The 16,787-nt window shown below is 44.8% G+C and overlaps 1 long non-coding RNA gene across 1 annotated transcript; it reads left to right on the top strand.

Annotated features, from left to right (window-relative positions):
• The first annotated feature begins 7,911 nt into the window (after window positions 1-7,911).
• LOC309345256 lies at window positions 7,912-16,090 on the top strand. Its single transcript, XR_014158143.1, has 3 exons — window positions 7,912-9,324; window positions 12,361-12,496; window positions 14,844-16,090. It is a non-coding gene; the product is annotated as an uncharacterized lncRNA (long non-coding RNA).
• The last annotated feature ends 697 nt before the right edge of the window (window positions 16,091-16,787 follow it).

Here is a 16,787-nt window from a genome sequence, read left to right as displayed (position 1 = left end):
CAACTGAAAGGGAATTCCAAAAATTAAGATACATGATACAAAACTGTCTGGGAACTGCTGAAACATGTACGTCTGGAGGCCCAGAGCTTTGTTCTCCAGTATTTGACTTTCACAGATGTTGCTTTCTTGTTTCGCAAGTTCTTTATGTAGCCTGGTGGGTGTGTTCTCCCTTGACTATTTATAAAAATCAGCCTCTGAAATATGAGGCCATGAACAAGCAGGATTTTGAGAACTTTCAATAGCTTGGAATCCCCTTCTTTTCCCTGCAAATAAAATTAGCAATTCTTAACGGGGGTCACTGAGGTTACTTGGCGAAGGCACTCTGGTCTGTATCGCTCAGCAAATAAGCAGCCTGCCTTGGTGTGCGTTACTTCACAAACACAAAAATAATTTCATAGCCAAGAGTGGAAAGGTTGCATCAACCCTGTGTTTTTTCTAGTTCTCGGCTCCTGAATGTGGTGAGCAAACAGCCGTGTGTTGTGAATCGATGCTGAATGATGCAGTGCAGTGTAAAGAAACGTAAAGTGCAGTGGTCAACTGATTTATCCCGCATGAGAATCCAACATACACTACCATATTCACTCTACAGCTGCCAATTCAGTCTATTTTCAGCAAATTTGCAATGGGATGGTGCTTTCCCAAACTAATCCACCATCAAGGAACTTCCACTTAGTTAAAAAAAAAGAAGCAAATTTAGCTAGCGCTCAATAGGGATTTATAAAATCTTGTGGTATGTGGAGAGAGTAAACAGAAAAATATGCCTTGCTCTCATTATTCAAGAAACCAGGGTTATCACCTAGAATAGAAAGATACCTGGTTAGGTCCAGACAGACCTAAGTCCTATACATACTTGCCTAGGAGTAAGTTTCATTGAAATCAATGGCACTTTGGAATATTGCCATATTATTAATAATAATAATAAGATCACAGGGCATTACACAATATAAAAGAACACAAAATACATAGTAAACAAAAACAAACAAACTAATGGTGTCCCCTCCCAAACACATTTAAAAGGATTTAAAAGAATGTTAATCAGCCCAAGGCCTGGTTATAGAGAAAGGTTTTCACCTGGTGTCTAAATATATGTAATGAAGGTGTCAGGTGGGCCACTCTGGAGAAGCATTCCATGAGCAGGGAGCCACCACAGAAAAGCCCCATTCTCATGCTGCCACCCTCCAGATATCTTGTGGAGGATGCACATGAAGAAAGGCCTCAGATTATGATTGCAGGGTCCAGGTCAGTTCAGATGGGGGGGGATAGTTCTAGAGGTACTGCGGTCCTGAGCTATTTAAGGCTTTGTAGGTCAAAACCAACACTCTGAATTGAGCCCGGAAACTAATTGGCAGCCAGTGTAATAATATGCTCAAAGCATCTTGCCCCAGTGAGCAACTTGGCCGCCAAATTCTGCAGCATCTAAAGTTCCCAAACTGTCATCAGAGGCAGGCCCAGTGGCGTAGCGTGGGGGGTGCAGGGGGGGCCAGCCGCACCGGGCGCAACATCTGGGGTTAGGGCAAATCCACGGGTTGGGGGCGCAAATCCACGGGTTAGGGGGCGCAAATTACTTGCCTTGCCCCGGGTGCTGACAACCCACGCTACGCCACTGGGCAGGCCCACGTATGACACATTGTGTGGAAGACAGAAACTCCCATTATTTGAGGGGGGAAATACATTACCTTGGTCGGGGGAGGGGGAGGACGACACATACTCTCAAATTGCCATCTAGCTTCAGTGGGTTCTACTTCCCAGAGACCCCTGAGAGATGGATGGATCTGCCTACAGCATCCACCTTCAAATAGCCAGATAGTTTTTGCGTACAGCTTACAATAAATTCTACCCAGTTGACCGTCTCTTAGCAGCCATCCCTGTCAGTGTCCATGATTCTCCCTCATGTAGCACCTGAAACGTCTAAAGGAAAATGACCCACATCATAAGCTTCATAATTTAGCCTCTATCACATTAAATTAAATTATTTCTTTGACAGCTCTTGTCTTCATGAACAAGCACTAGCTGGCTGCTGCTAGTCGGCTCCACCCCATCCAATAGCAGACAATTGTAATGGCCTGCCTCATTTTCAATAATCACGTTATGTCTTAAATGTTCCAGTCATTAACTGTCTGTCAAAGAACGGTTCTCATCGGGGGAGACTATTGCTCATTTCAGACTTCACCTGCAGAAGCCTCATTTCCTTTTAAATGCCATAAGGTATGTTATCAGGCTTGTCTCCCATTCTCCCTCCCCGCCCCCACAAGAGTCAAATCTCTTCACAGCCATTTCAGTTTTTGTACAGATATTATCTAAATCCTCCCTAACATTACCGGCAGCGAAGGAGCTGCTTGTGTAGTGTTCGCTGGGTACTCCTGTTATTCAGCTCTGTTGTTTCCTTTTCTTAAGGAAACTTCTTTAAACTTTTCTTAAAATGAAAGTTTGGTATGGTTGGTTTCTAGCTTTAGAAAAAGGCCACTTGTTTTCATAAGTGTTTGAGCGAAATTGCACATTAAGAAATTTCACGCGGTTGGTCCTTCCCCCAACAGCCTATGAAAATCTCACATGTCAGCATGGAGAACTCTAACCTACCCTTTTCCCTGATGTGCTGGTTTTCTAGATGCAGGAGCGTTTGCGTGTAGAGCTTTAAAACATATGATTCTCAGAAAAGGGCAACAGAAACAGCATCTGGGGCTTTTTAATTATAATTTTAATTATAAGGTGACATGGTAGAGGTGTATAAAATCATTTTGGTGTATTGAGAGGTGTATTGAGAAAGCCGACAGAGAAAAAGTTTTCTCTCTCTATCGTAACTCCTTGACATCCCAGGAAGCTAAATATTGGAAGGTTTAGGGCAGACAAAGAAAAGTACTTCTTCACCACACAGTGCACAGTGAAACTGTGGAACTCACTGCCACAGGAGGCTGTGATGGCCACAGACTTGGATGGCTTTGAAAGAGGATTGGACAAATGAATGGAGGGTATGTGCTATATTCTGCCTCCACAATTGGAGGCAGTATACTTCTGAAGAGCTGTTGCTGGAATGGGAGCGTGCTGTTGTGCTCAGGTCCTGCTTACTGGCTTCCCATAGACATCTGTTTGGCCCCGGTGAGAACTAGATCTGCCATGAATATCCTGCCCACATGGAGGCGCCACATCATCCAAATGGTGTTTCCATAGAAGTCCATACAAGCCTCAGGGATTCTTTGCGGTTTTCAGCAATGGTGAGGCGGTTGCTCCGTATGTGAGCTGGCCATCGTTAGAGTACCCCAAAAATGACATGATCAGCTTTTCTTTAACATTGCATAAAGAAATTATTCTTCCAAAATAAGCATCCTGATGGGTACTAACACCACATTGTTGCTGTTTGTGTTTTATTTATCTTTAAATAACCTAAGACTGAGCTGGGTGATCTTTAAACATTCATAATACAATTCTCCCTCTCTTGCATCTGTAAAACTTTCATGTGTTTCATATTGTGCACGAGACAAGAGAGTATGAATTGGAGATGATGATGATGATGAAGATAAATAATAATAAATAATAATAATACCTAAATAAATAAATAATACCCCGTCCATCTGGCTGGGTTTCCCTAGCCACTCTGGGCAGCTCCCAACAAAATATTAAAAACACAATAAAACATCAAACATTAAAAACTTCCCTAAACAGGGCTGCCTTCAGATGTCTTCTAAAAGTCAGATAGTTGTTTATTTCCTTGACGTCTGATGGGAGGGTGTTCCACAGGGCAGGTGCCACTACTGAGAAGGCCCACTGCCTGTTTCTCTGTAACCTCACTTCTCACAGTGAAGGAATCGCCAGAAGGCCCTTGGATCTGGACCTCAGAGTCCGGGCTGAACAATGGGGGTGGAGACGCTCCTTCAGGTATACAGGGCTGAGGCCGTTTAGGGCTTTAAAGGTCAGCACCAACACTTTGACAGGGACACAGGTGGCGCTGTGGGTAAAACCTCAGTGCCTAGGACTTGCCGATCGTATGGTCAGCGGTTCGAATCCCCGCGGCGGGGTGAGCTCCCGTCCTTTGGTCCCAGCTCCTGCCCACCTAGCAGTTCGAAAGCACCCCTAAGTGCAAGTAGACAAATAGGTACCGCTTTATAGCGGGAAGGTAACGGCGTTTCCGTATGCTGTGCTGGTGCTGGCTCGCCAGAGCAGCTTCGTCACGCTGGCCACGTGACCCGGAAGTGTCTCCGGACAGTGCTGGCTCCCGGCCTCTTAAGCGAGATGAGCACGCAACCCCAGAGTCGGGCACGACTGGCCTGTACGGGCAGGGGTACCTTTACCTTTTACCTTTACCAACAATTTGAATTGTGCTCAGAAACGTACTGGGAGCCAATGTAGGTCTTTCAGGACTGGTGTTATGTGGTCTTGGCAGCCACTCCCAGTCACCAGTCTAGCTGCCACATTCTGGATTGTCGTTTCCAGGTCACCTTCAAAGGTAGCCCCACATAGAGTGCATTGCAGTTGTCCAACAGATTATGTGTACGTCTTTTAGAGAGATGTGAAAAAGCAAAAGAACAGTGGTTAGCATCAGGGAAATCACACAGTGCAAACCTGCCTTTGCTGTATCCTTCTTCTTGAAGTGGTTCAGACCCAGGATAGCCTCACCACTTGGTATGGGTGGATCAACTATAATGCCAGCTAGTGAAAATTGTTGGCACTGGAAATCTGGGCCTCTCATGTTACAAATGCTTCTGACTGCCCAGTGTTTCTGTTGTACCATCGTGTTCACGCCACATCCGTTATAATATACAGGGCACACTGGAATTTCCTTGGAGGCTCTCAGCCATGGTGTGATGCAATGGAATCTGGCGCTGGCCTTGGGAAAGTCAACATCCTACCTCGCAGGACTGTTGTGAGGATAAAACGAACGGTGAAATACTGTTCTACAGCCCTTTTCAGCATACAGTAAGATGTGGCGAGGGATCAAGGGTTTCCTGGTGATATAGTTATGCCATGGGGCCTCAGAAGACAAGTAAAGGAAATAACTACCTAACCCCCTGTTCCAAACCGCTCACAGCCCGGGCAGACAACATCTAGCAGTGAGGCTGAAAGCCTGCCACATAAAAGCAAAGTAGTTAATCTTGTTAGCTTAGCTTTGTATTCTGATGCTTTTAATTATACTGTAACATGAGCTAAATAAAAGGATTATCAAGTACTATAAGAGCAATAGGTGGGTGGTTCATGGTGGAATGCTAGCTGCAAGCAGAGTTTTAGAAAAATCCAAAAGGGGAAGCGATGTAGCCTGAGTCTGTGGAAGGACTGAGAGGGAAGCTGAGAAAAGGGTCAAAAGTTGCGTAATGAAAGAGCGAAGGAGATTTGACATCCAGACCACGTGGGAAACGGGGTAAAGAGGGGAAACGGACTTAAGGGGAAATGTGGCTGGGCCCAGTGTGTGATGTGTGAAGGTATCCTTCTGGGGGCAACATGACAAAATGCAAGGACACATTGCAAGCAGGCAAAAAGACTCAAGGAGGGTGCAAATAGGGCCAGTAATGGGTGTCACTGGAGTGATGCTGGGGGAGGACCAGATAAGGAGCTCTGGTGGTGAGCGCCTTTGTCCCCTGGGCCTGAGGTTCCCCTTCCATAGTGTATAGCCACTTGGAGGACCACGCAGCAGAAAAAGTGGGGCACTAGTGTCAATATAAGCAGAAATTGGGAGGTCAGAAAGTGTCTTGAGAAAAGGCATATACTTTTTCCTAGCCACTCCTGCAGTACCACCATAAGTCATTAATGTAAGTGACAAGACCAAAACAATGTTCTTGAGCCTTCCCCCCCCCCTTCATTAATTTGTGCTATTGCAATTTATTAAAGAAAAGAATGCATAAAAAAAAGAAGGGATAGAAGAGGAGAAAAATACTATCAAAAGAGACAATCAAGCAAAGGACATCAACAATAAATGCTAAAGTGGCTTGGATACCTACGTATTTGGATTGAGTATATTGAGCTACATGTGTAAACCAAGACAGATGTATTGATAGATACTGTATTGTTAACGTGATCTGGTGGTTGTGTTTTTGTTTGTTTGTTGTTGCTGACCCTCTTAATTAAAACTATTTTGCCTCTCTGTGCTATATATAAAGTGTCTACGGAGTCAGGTCCAACACCTCCATAATGGTGGGTTTTATTCCACTCCCTAGATCAGCACTAGTCACCCAGTAAAACAGCATGGGAACTTTAGGACATTTCTCTCCGATCTCTTCTATTAAAGGCATGGGCGTAGCCACGTTTTTTGCTGAGGGGAGCAGAACCTCAGTTTGCTATGTATTTTTATTTCTATTTATTTATTTGGGGGGGGCAGCTGCCCTTCCTTGCCCCCCTGGCTAAGCCCATGACTAAAGGCATAAAAAAGTAAAAGGTAAAGGACCCCTGACAGTTAAGTCCAGTCGCGAACGTCTCTGGGGTTGCGCGCTTATCTCGCTTTACTGGCCGAGGGAGCCGACGTTTGTCCGCGGTCAGTTTTTCTGGGTCATGTGGCCAGCATGACTAAGCCGCTTCTGGTGAAACCAGAGCAGCGCACGGAAACGCCGTTTGCCTGCCCGCTGCAGCGGTACCTATTTATCTACTTGCACTTTGTCGTGCTTTCGAACTGCTAGGTTGGCAGGAGCTGGGACCGAACAACGGGAGCTCACCCTGTCGCGGGGATTCAAACCAGACCTTCTGATCAGCAAGCCCAAGTCTCAGTGGTTTAGACCACAGCGCCACCCACATTCCAACTAAAGGCATATCAGTCTTTAGGTCTTCCAAGGTGTTGGAACCATTGCCCTTGGGAGCTTTGGTTATACCATTCAAAAGTTATATAAAGCAGCATGAGTCATTGGCTGTATTGTACTAGTTGGAGAAGGATAATTTTGCGAATTGTAGTTTGCTTGAGGATGCTGAAGATTCTCACCTTGAGATTCCAAGCCAGTCTCCCATTTCAAATTGTTGGATCCTATCCATGGACTTTAATGGGACTTCTTTGTCCTAGGTATGAGCCATTTGGGTAAGGTGCAGAGTACACCCATATGGTAGCAAAGTGTTAATCCCAGAAGACTCAATGTGTCTTCCATTTCAGAAATCTATGGCAATATTCAGAGTTATATATGCCCTCTTAGCCATTTCGAAACTAAAAATAAGGGCTTTTCAATCCTTTCCTTGGGGGGGGGGGAATGTTCACTCCCCTTGGAATGTAACCTTCATTTGAACCATGGTTGCTGAAAGAAAAGCACTTGGGTGTATTGTTCACTCGCTCCACCCATCCAATCCCTTATCTAACCTGAGTCATTACTGCCTGTAGCTTTTTAACTCTGGCAGCAGTAAACCTCTGCATTAAAAGCCTTATGTGTGCGACCCACCCTCTGTGGGTTATAGACCTACCCCCTTAGTTTTAGAAGCAAGGGGTCAGGCCTTTCCAGTCTTTAGCAACACTTGCCTAGCTTGTCAAGCTGATAAGCATCATTAGATTGACCTGCAACTGATACACCCTTTGGAACACTTCTTTTGAATGTTTAAACATGCTGTGGATTCTAGTTATAATAATTTAGATCAGCCTTTCCTAAGCTGGCTACCTGACGCAGGTGGCGCTGTGGTCTAAACCACTGAGCCTCTTGGGCTTGCCAATCAGAAGGTTGGTGGTTCGAATCCCTGTGACGGGGTGCGCTCCCATTGCTCTGTCCCAGCTCCTCCCAACCTAGCAGTTTGAAAGCATGCCAGTGCAAGTAGATAAATAGGTACTGCTGCAGCAGGAAGGTAAACGGTGTTTCCATGCGCTCTGGTTTCCATCACGGTGTCCCATTGTGCCAGAAGCAGTTTAGTCATGCTGGCCACATGACCCGAAAAGCTGTCTATGGACTGAAAATGAGATGAGCGCCGCAACCCCATAGTCACCTTTGACTGGACGTAACCGTCCAGGGATCCTTTACCTTTTTACCTTACCTGATAATGTCTTTGGAGTCTGTGCCTACTCCACACAGAGTCAGAAGCCACCTGGCCAAGAAAGGGTTAGGGCTGTGGCTGGCAGTCAGGCAAAAACTGCATCGCTGTTTTGGGGCCACCTATGAGTGCCAGAGGCAGGCTCTCATTTCAAACGGAATCTAAGGGGCACCATCCAACAGGGGGTTCTGAAATGAACAGCAGCTGAACAAGAGCACAAGTATTATTATTGCTGTTTATTAGATTTCTATACCGCCCTTCATCAAAAGTTCTCAGGGCAGTTCACAACATAAAAATACAAGGTAAAAGCACAAATAAATAGTTCAAACAAAAACAACAAAATATTTAGAAGGCTGTGTAATCAGCCAAACGCCTAGTTGAAGAGTTTTTCACCTGGCGCCTAAAAATATATAATGAAGGCACCAGCTGAACCTCCCTGGGGAGAGCATTCCACAAAAAGGGGGCCAGTGCAGAGAAGGCCCATTTTCCTGTTGCCACCCTCTGGACCTCCCATGGAGGAGGCACATGAAGAAGGGCCTCAGATGATGAATGCAGAGTCCAGATCGGTTTATATGCTCTATGCACAGCTCTTCTTGCTTTTAAGAGGACTTGTGTAGCATTCCCAATTCATTCCTCAGTCCCTTGTCCTGGGGCCCTTAGTAGGGTGGTCACAAACATGTCATGAAAAAAGCAAAAAAAAGGGGGGGATAAAAGAGGGTTTAGATATGTGCGAACTTTGTGTATGCTATTTTATATGTATAGATGCAAGGCTATACATAATTACCTTAACCTGAATACAAATATAATACATCTCACCACAGCAGAGAAGACTGTGGCCAAGTGGCCAGGGTGCCTGCTCAGTTGGCTACCAAGAGAGAAAGGTTGATGGGCCACTTCAAGGTCCCTCAAGAAAAATTATTTGCTCCTGGAGCTGCTCCAGACCTCTTTTAAATACATACCGTACTTTTCCGTCTATAAGACGCCCCCATGTATAAGACACCCCTATTTTGGGGGACTCAAATTTAAGAAAATGGGGGAAGATGGCACAGAGTTGTTGAGGGGTATTGCCGAAAACCGCTCACCTGCATGTGTCCAAAAATCCACCTCCTGTCGCGTCCCCTCGCTGGCTGAAGCTGCCAATCGCCCGCCCAATTGTCACAGCGTCAGCCAATCAACAACAGCTATTGACGCGGCAACCAATAACACGCCCAATAGCTGTTGGTACAGCCGTGGCAGCCACCAATCAAACGTCCACCCTATGCACTATCCATGTATAAGACCCCCACTTTTTAGCATAGTTTTTAAAGAAAAAAACGGCTCTTATACATGGAAAAGTACAGTATCTTTTTGTCCAGGCTTTCCCTGACGGATAAGCTTTTATACTACCAATTTACTGGGTTTTCTTATGAGGTATTATTGTGTAAAGGATATTGTCGACTGTTCTTATGTTGTACGATGCTTAGATAGTTTTAAAACTATCAAGTGTTTTAGAAATGCTTTAAAAAGGCTTTAAAGGTTAAAAAATAATCTGAAACCTGATTTTCTAAATATTTCTGTTGTTTTTTGGTTAGCTCAACATAAACAAAAGGCTGAAGACTGAAATAATGATACCTAGGTAGACTGGGCCTATCCTTTAAAATAACCAGGTAGGCCAGGCCAGGCTTTCTTGAAATTCCGCCTCTCTTTTACATATTTATACGAACACCCCTAAGGGAGTGGCTGCCTCTTCTGCCTGGTTGAAGTTGCTGCCTCCTGTGGCGGCCATTTGAAAGGCTACCTGCTGCGGCACAGAAAAAGAGGGGAGGAGAGGGGTTTTGGGGGAAGAGGGAAGAGGGAGGGAAGGAGTCACAGGCTGCCTGGTGCCCTTTCAGATCCACAGACGCTCACTACAACTTTGAGCTTGCAAATTCTGTAAGGGCAACACATTTCTGAAGCGTTCCCCTTGTCAGTGGCTTGAAGCTAGTCCCTCTTTCCCTGTTGTGGGGATCCTGATTGAGAGATAACACTCTTGGTGGCCATTTTAGGTAGTCCCCCATGCATCCCTGAACATCAAAAAGAGATGATGCCTCATTAACCATTTTGAAACTGATGGGATGGTGAGAGGCCTGACAAAACAACTTTTTATACGCTTTAATTAAGAACGTGTTCTGGCAGCCGGAGCTGAAAGGGCTTCAGAGGGCAGAGAGGAGACAGGGACTGATCTGGTTGCTATAACTACCCCCAAATCTTTTCAGGCCTTGCTTTCACTCAGCACACCGCAGCCAAGCCACCCCTGCCATGAATTCACAAGTATATCCACCAGTCAAATTTCAGTCTTCCCGTCCAAACATTCACATTTTGATGAAGGGCTGTCACATGGAGCACTGAGCAAGCTTGTTGTCTCCTGCTCTGGAAGGTAGGACTCGAACCAATGGCTTCAAGCTGCAGGAAAGGAGATTTTGACTAGACAAAAAAATCTGACTGTAAGAGCTGTTTTGACAGTGGAACAGTCTCCCTTGAGAGGTTGTGGACTCTCTTTCCTTAGAGGTTTATAAAATGGCGGTTGGATGGATGTTGTCATGGATGCTTTAGCTGAGATTCCTGCATTGCAGAGGGTTGGACTAGATGACCCTTGGCTCCCTTCCAACTCTAAGATTCTATAATACTATGAATCGAGTTTTTCTACTCTTTAGACTACCCTGTTAATGTATTTTCTATAACCAGCTCATACTGAGAACAGGGGCAGACTTTAGTCTTTCCAATTCAATGGTGCCCTGTGCAAGGCCAAAATTTGGTCCATACCCCAGCTTCTCACCTTCTCTTCCAAGTGTGCATGACATAATAATTGAGATGCCCTGCACCACCTCCCTCAGCTCTGTGTCCAGTGCAGGAGAACCAGTCACACTGCCTTAAATCTGCCTCTGCTGAGAATGGCTAGATGCCTCCAAAGAGATCAATGGCAGCAGCCTTAGCCTAAAATCCAGAACTGTCCTTTTGTCCTACACCCCAACTAAATCGCCTTACATCATATATATGTCCACTGGGCTGCTCTGGTCTGTGGACCTGGCACTGCTTACAGGTACCACATGAAACTCATTCTGCATTTGTAAGAAATCAATCTTTTGGTGCAGCTGCACCCACACCTTGGAACTCCCTGCCTATTGACACCAAACAGACACCTTTACTGTACTCTTTTTGGCACCTGCTAAAAACACTTTTGTTTAGGCAAGTATATCCAGACATGTAGAATACTACCATGTGTTTTAATCTGGTTTTCAGATTATAGTTGATTTTAATTATTTTTGAAGAACTTAAGTTGTTTTTAACTGTTTTTCACAAATACTTTTATTCTCATGTTCTTTTTTGTAAATAGCTATGAAGCTTTTAGGGTTCAAATTACAATAGAAGAGATTCAGACTAACCTTTAGGAACAAACTTCTGATGGTTACAGTGTCCTATCCAGCAGATGCATTCACAAGTGTAATCTATAAAGTGAAAGACCATTGTCTTGCAGGAAGTGGGAGTCTGCCACATTAACAGCAACCTGATCAGAGAAGATCCATTGGTGATTGCACACCCTGGAAGTCACACTTGGAATTAGTCACTGCTGATTGGATTCACCTGAATCCACAATAATTTCCTGCCATGAATAAGGCCATTTCAACAGCTTTACCACTTGGTTACTGCTAAGTGTTACACCCCAGGATTTCTATTTCTCCTTATCACATTAGTCCCCCCCCCCAAAAAAAAGATGGCATGATGTTTGTTGATGATGCTATGGACAAATCCATTGACAAATTGATTGCTAACCTTCTGTATCAGAAATGGTAGTAAATTAGCTTTAGATTTGTGCTGTAAAAGGGAGAGGGCAGTTTTGACAGAACCTAATACTGTACTTTCCCTGAAAGGAAACAGGAAAGTGAAAATACCATTATCTCAGGCTTTTATACAGTAAACTATACCTATGTACATCTTCTTGAGTCATATATCACAAATAATTACTAACTCAAATAAATTTCCCACTTTTTAACCAGGTAACCCCTATGTGTGTCTGCTACAAAGTGAGTTTCATTTAGATCACAGGACTCATTTCTGAGTATATACATATTGGATATGCAGCATAGCAAAATAAGCAGCAGAGAATTCAGGTGTCATTCAAAGCAATACTGGAAGAAAAGTCTAGGATCCCAGTTGCCCAACATGGAGTTTGCCCAAAAGGTATCTTGTGAAACATTGCCGGGTATTTCAAATGACAAAAAGCTTTGGACCTTGGTTTAGGTTTTATCTGAAGGACATCTCCCCCATACACACCCATTTTGTTTGACAAAATGAGTTATAAAAGAGTTATAAAAAATTTCAAAACTTGCTCACTCCTTTGTAATATAAAAGAATCACCCTGCTCTGTGTTTTGGTGTCTTTGTTTCCTCTAATGGACCCAAACCGCTGTCTTTGCTTTTTGTGTCTAAGAGACTGCTGGATATAACCATCAAGGACAGAGATCATGAAGCTGAAGTGAGATGGTTGCTACTACCTCAAGGTGACACTTTCCTTCCAAGAGTCGCATGCTTTCCAATCAGATACCTCAATTGGCACCACCTAGAAAGTAATCTCCAACTTTGCTAATATAAAGATACCCACATTGCTTTTTGTTTTCCATCTCTACTGGACCTGTGTGTTCCAGTTAAAGCTTGAGACCAAACTGAGTAACTCTTGGATTTTGTACTTTTTTAAAAAACAAGAGTTCCAGTATGGTGTAGTGGTTGAAATCTTGGACTAGGACTTGGATTCAAATCCCCACTCAGCCATGAAGCTCACTGGCTGTCCTTGGGCCAGTCACTGCCTTTCAGCCTAATATACTGCACCAGGTTGCTAGGAGGATAAAAAGGGAAAAAGGAGGAACAGATGGGATATAAATGCATAAAAATGAGGGAACATCAATTTTTGCTTGTTTATCCCAATAACCCTGGATGTATTTTACAAGCTGTCTTGCACTTTGCAAAGCTAATCCAGTCTTGTCTGCAAAATGCCCCCTGCATTGCAGTTCAAGACTGATATAAACTGCAAAGCTGGAGAGCAACTTCACCACTCCCAGCTTCCATTCTCATCTCCCCCAACTCACATGCACACACTTTTTTCTTTTCTTTTTTTGCTTAGCATCCAGCCTGTTATTCTAGAGAACTCAAAAGACTGTTTATCATTTTGGGGTTTTTAGTTGGCCCTCATAAAGGTATTACACTATTGTGGCATTGGGTTAGTCCTCATTTAAAGTTCTATAAACTCTGGTGAAAGAGCTGAAATGTAATAAGCTCCTTTCTCCTTCTCTGCACAAGGGAATGAACATATTTGCAGCCATATCTGACACGTAACCAAAGCTCCAATGAGCTTAACAAGGTAGTCCTTATCATTTGACCTTCTGAAAGTATTTGTTAGGTTTTTCTTCTCTCAATTCCCTTCCCAAATGTTCTTTCTTCTAATCTTAACTCTCAGGAGGCACCTATGCAGGTAACATTAGGCAAAAGTATTAACATTCAAGATACTGGGGACTAGCATGGAGCCACTCTAAGCCTCTTCTCCACACCCAAAACTTAATCCATGAAGGATCCTGATATCCTTTTCTCAGGTTCCCTTCTAGTTAGCTTCAAATCTTGCAACTTGCTGAGGACCTTAATTCCCTTTGCATTCATGCATTTAAGCCAGATAAAGTCCCATGGGGAGCAAAGAAATTCAGCAACTTGGAGGAGACATTTAGCACCTTGGCTGGGCCTTCAGTCATCTGGATTCCAGGAACAAAAGAATATTTACGGTGTCAGACCCCGAGAGTGGATTGTGGTAGGGAATCCAGATAAAGCCCGGTCTTGTGATGTGTTCATCACATGTGCAGGATAGCTGATTGTTGTTGCAAAGACTGAAACAGACCAAGACTTGCACACCTTGCTTGATTTCTCAAATGAAAAGGACTTGGTCTCAGATCACACACTTTGACTTAGAAATCCTGCTCCAGAATCCTGCTGTATCTATCTCTCCAGCTGTAATATTTATATCCCACCTTTCCTTCAATGAGCTCAAGGTGGCATACACATTTCTCTCCATTTTATCCTCACAACTACCCTGTGAAGTAGATAATAATAATAATAATAATAATAATAATAATAATAATAATAATAATTTTTATCTATATCCCGCCCTCCCCTGCCGAAGCTGTGCTCAGGGCGGCTAACAGCAATCAAAATAATCCAACGATTCTAAAAACAATTAGGCTAAGAAACAATGATGGGCCCAAGATCACCCAGTGAGCTTCATGGCTGAGGGGGGGATTTGACGGTCTCCCAGTTTCCTAGTCCAACACTCTAACTACTATCCAACAATTAAATTAAAACAACAAACTCAAACAGCAGCAGCTTATTCAAACAGACACCAAAATCAGCTGCTCCAAGTTAACTGCATACATTCTTAGTTCTTAAAAGTTTAAGAAAACAGAAGTGTTTTTTGCCTGGCACCTAAAGGACATTTCCAGGCTGACCCCAATATAATTATCAATATTTATTGAAAGATAAGGGATTCGCAATTGCAAAGGCTCTCTTCAGCTGACCAGCAGCACTTCAGACCATGGGGTCACCTAGAGAAAGGCCTTGGGTGATGATTTCAGATGGCGGATGGATCAAATAGGGCACCATTCAGCTCACAACTGAACCCATATTCATCCCCGCTCACATTTCAGAAGCTACAAGTTAGCTGGTGACACAAGCACAGGTGGCACTCTACTTTGAAGAGGAAACTCTTCACTTCCATTTTGGAGTTCTGCAACCAGGCAATCCTATACATGCTTAAATAAGTTCCACTAGGCCTTGGTCCCTGTCCAGCTTCTGACTCCCACCTCTATATTTCCCCCTTTCATTCCCAGTTGTGGTGTCAAGACTGTCAAGACTTTCCCGCTTCTCACTTTCCTTTAGTGTTCATGAGACCTCCAGTAGTGGCGCCTAGAAGCAGGTGGAAGCTCATCTCAGTCATATACTCTACACTGGAACAAATACTGTAGTGTTTTTGGAAACAGCAGAACCCAGGTTTTTCCTTGATTCCAACCAGAAGCTGTTCATAGATGTGGGTGCCGGTGTTCAATTTCCTTAACTTGAAGCTGCTCAGACAGTGCATCCCCATCTTTCTGATTATCAAATGTGATGTATTTTACATAAACCAGAGAAATGTGCCTGCATTTTTTATTTCTTGTGTACCCCCAAACTTCATTATTCTCTAGCAATTTGTTCTGATAGACCTTTTTGCGCGTAAGGAGGGCTTGGAAATTTAAGAAATGATACTAGCAAGACACTTTACCTGTTTGCTACTCTTCCAGTATGTTTTCTAGTGGATATGCTTTTGCTTAATTCACTAACCCTCTTTTGGCGACTGAGTTGAGAATTTGTCTTAAATGCATGAGCATTGGTTGCCTGTTAGGCTCAGTGAAGTTTGCCTTAACTTAATTTTGATGTGTGTGTGTGTGTGTGTAAGGATGTCGTTCCCACCCATGGGCGTAGCCAACGGGGATGCAGGGGGCAGCTGCTCCCCCCCAAGATCAAGTAAAACAATAGAAATACATAACTAACTGACCAATTACTTCAGTTCTGGCCCCCCCACAACAAAAGTCCTGCTCCCTCCTAACAAAAATCCCTTGTTACCACCCAATGAAAGTCAGTGGCAAGGATGCTCTTATTTTAAGCGACTGGCCCATGGCCATAGCCAGGATTGGGGGGGGCAGGCCTTTTGTTGTGGGGGAGAACCTCAGTTTGTCATATATTTTTATTGATTTTTAGCTGCCTCTCCCTACCCACCTTGGCTATGGCCATGGACTGGACCCAGGGCCGGATTTAGGTTTGGTGAGGCCCTAAGTACTGAAGGTAATGGGGCCCTTTATATGTCCAGCTGTCCTTTGTCAACAACAAATTGTTGCTGTTTTTGTGTTGAATATATGCTATGTGGTAATTTATGGACCTAAAGCCATTGGCCACTGTTGCTGTGTGTAGGTTTTATCTTATATTTTGGAACTGTACATCCAGTGTTTTTTTTCCTTTAAATCTTTTTGGGGTCCCCAAGAGAGTGGGGCCCTATGCTATAGCTTCTTTAGCTTATAGGTAAATCCAGCACGGACTGGGCCCTAGGTAGAGGAAATCGAAGACGGGAAGAAACGGAGGGCAAAGCCACCCTGAGTTGCCTCGCAGAAGCAACTGCCACGACGAGGCTCGGAGGCGTTTGCTAGGCCCCAAGCGCGCGCTTTTGTGGGTCTGGCTCTCTGCTGTGACTAACAGGGCCTTGTCTCTGAGGGCTCAGTCACTTCGAGCGCGCCTCCCTCTTTCCCCCGGCCTTGCGAGAAACGGGAGCTCCTCTCTACCTGCCTACCACCGTCTTCTTCGCCGGCTGAGCACCTTTCAAGCGGTCGGCAGGACTTGGGTGTGAGGACATACGCTGTCCCTCGGGGCACCGCCGGGAAACCGCCCTTCGCTGCCGAGAGCCTTGGCGGTGGCTGCTTTGGACGGCGCCCGCTCTGTGGGGGCTTCTGGCGACGAGGCAACGACCCGAGGAGACGCGGGGCGTGTGACCCACCCACCTGACTGAGCAGAGGCCTGGCCAGTCTCAGGCGTGCCCCTGCCCTGCTCGGCGGAAACGTGGAAGGAACCGAGCAGGTTCATTCTGAGCTGCTTTTCGCCGTCCAGCTCCTGAAAGAAGATTCGCCTTCTACTCTCTCGGCGTTGCGCTCTGGTCTGAAGCGCCTGCAAAGGCCCCTGCGCGCAGCATCCCTGCCATCGAGATCCTCACCACCACTGTTTATGAACAAGTGGCTGCTGAGCGCTATCCACGCATTCAAAGTCATGTACTGGAAAACTGCTTGCGTTCTGGTTGCCTCC

The sequence above is a fragment of the Podarcis erhardii genome (assembly GCF_964252035.2).
Source record: "Podarcis erhardii genome assembly, chromosome: 1".
Lineage (NCBI taxonomy): Eukaryota > Metazoa > Chordata > Lepidosauria > Squamata > Lacertidae > Podarcis > Podarcis erhardii.
Note: the sequence above shows the minus strand (reverse complement) of the source record. Positions and strands in the feature narration are given on the sequence as shown.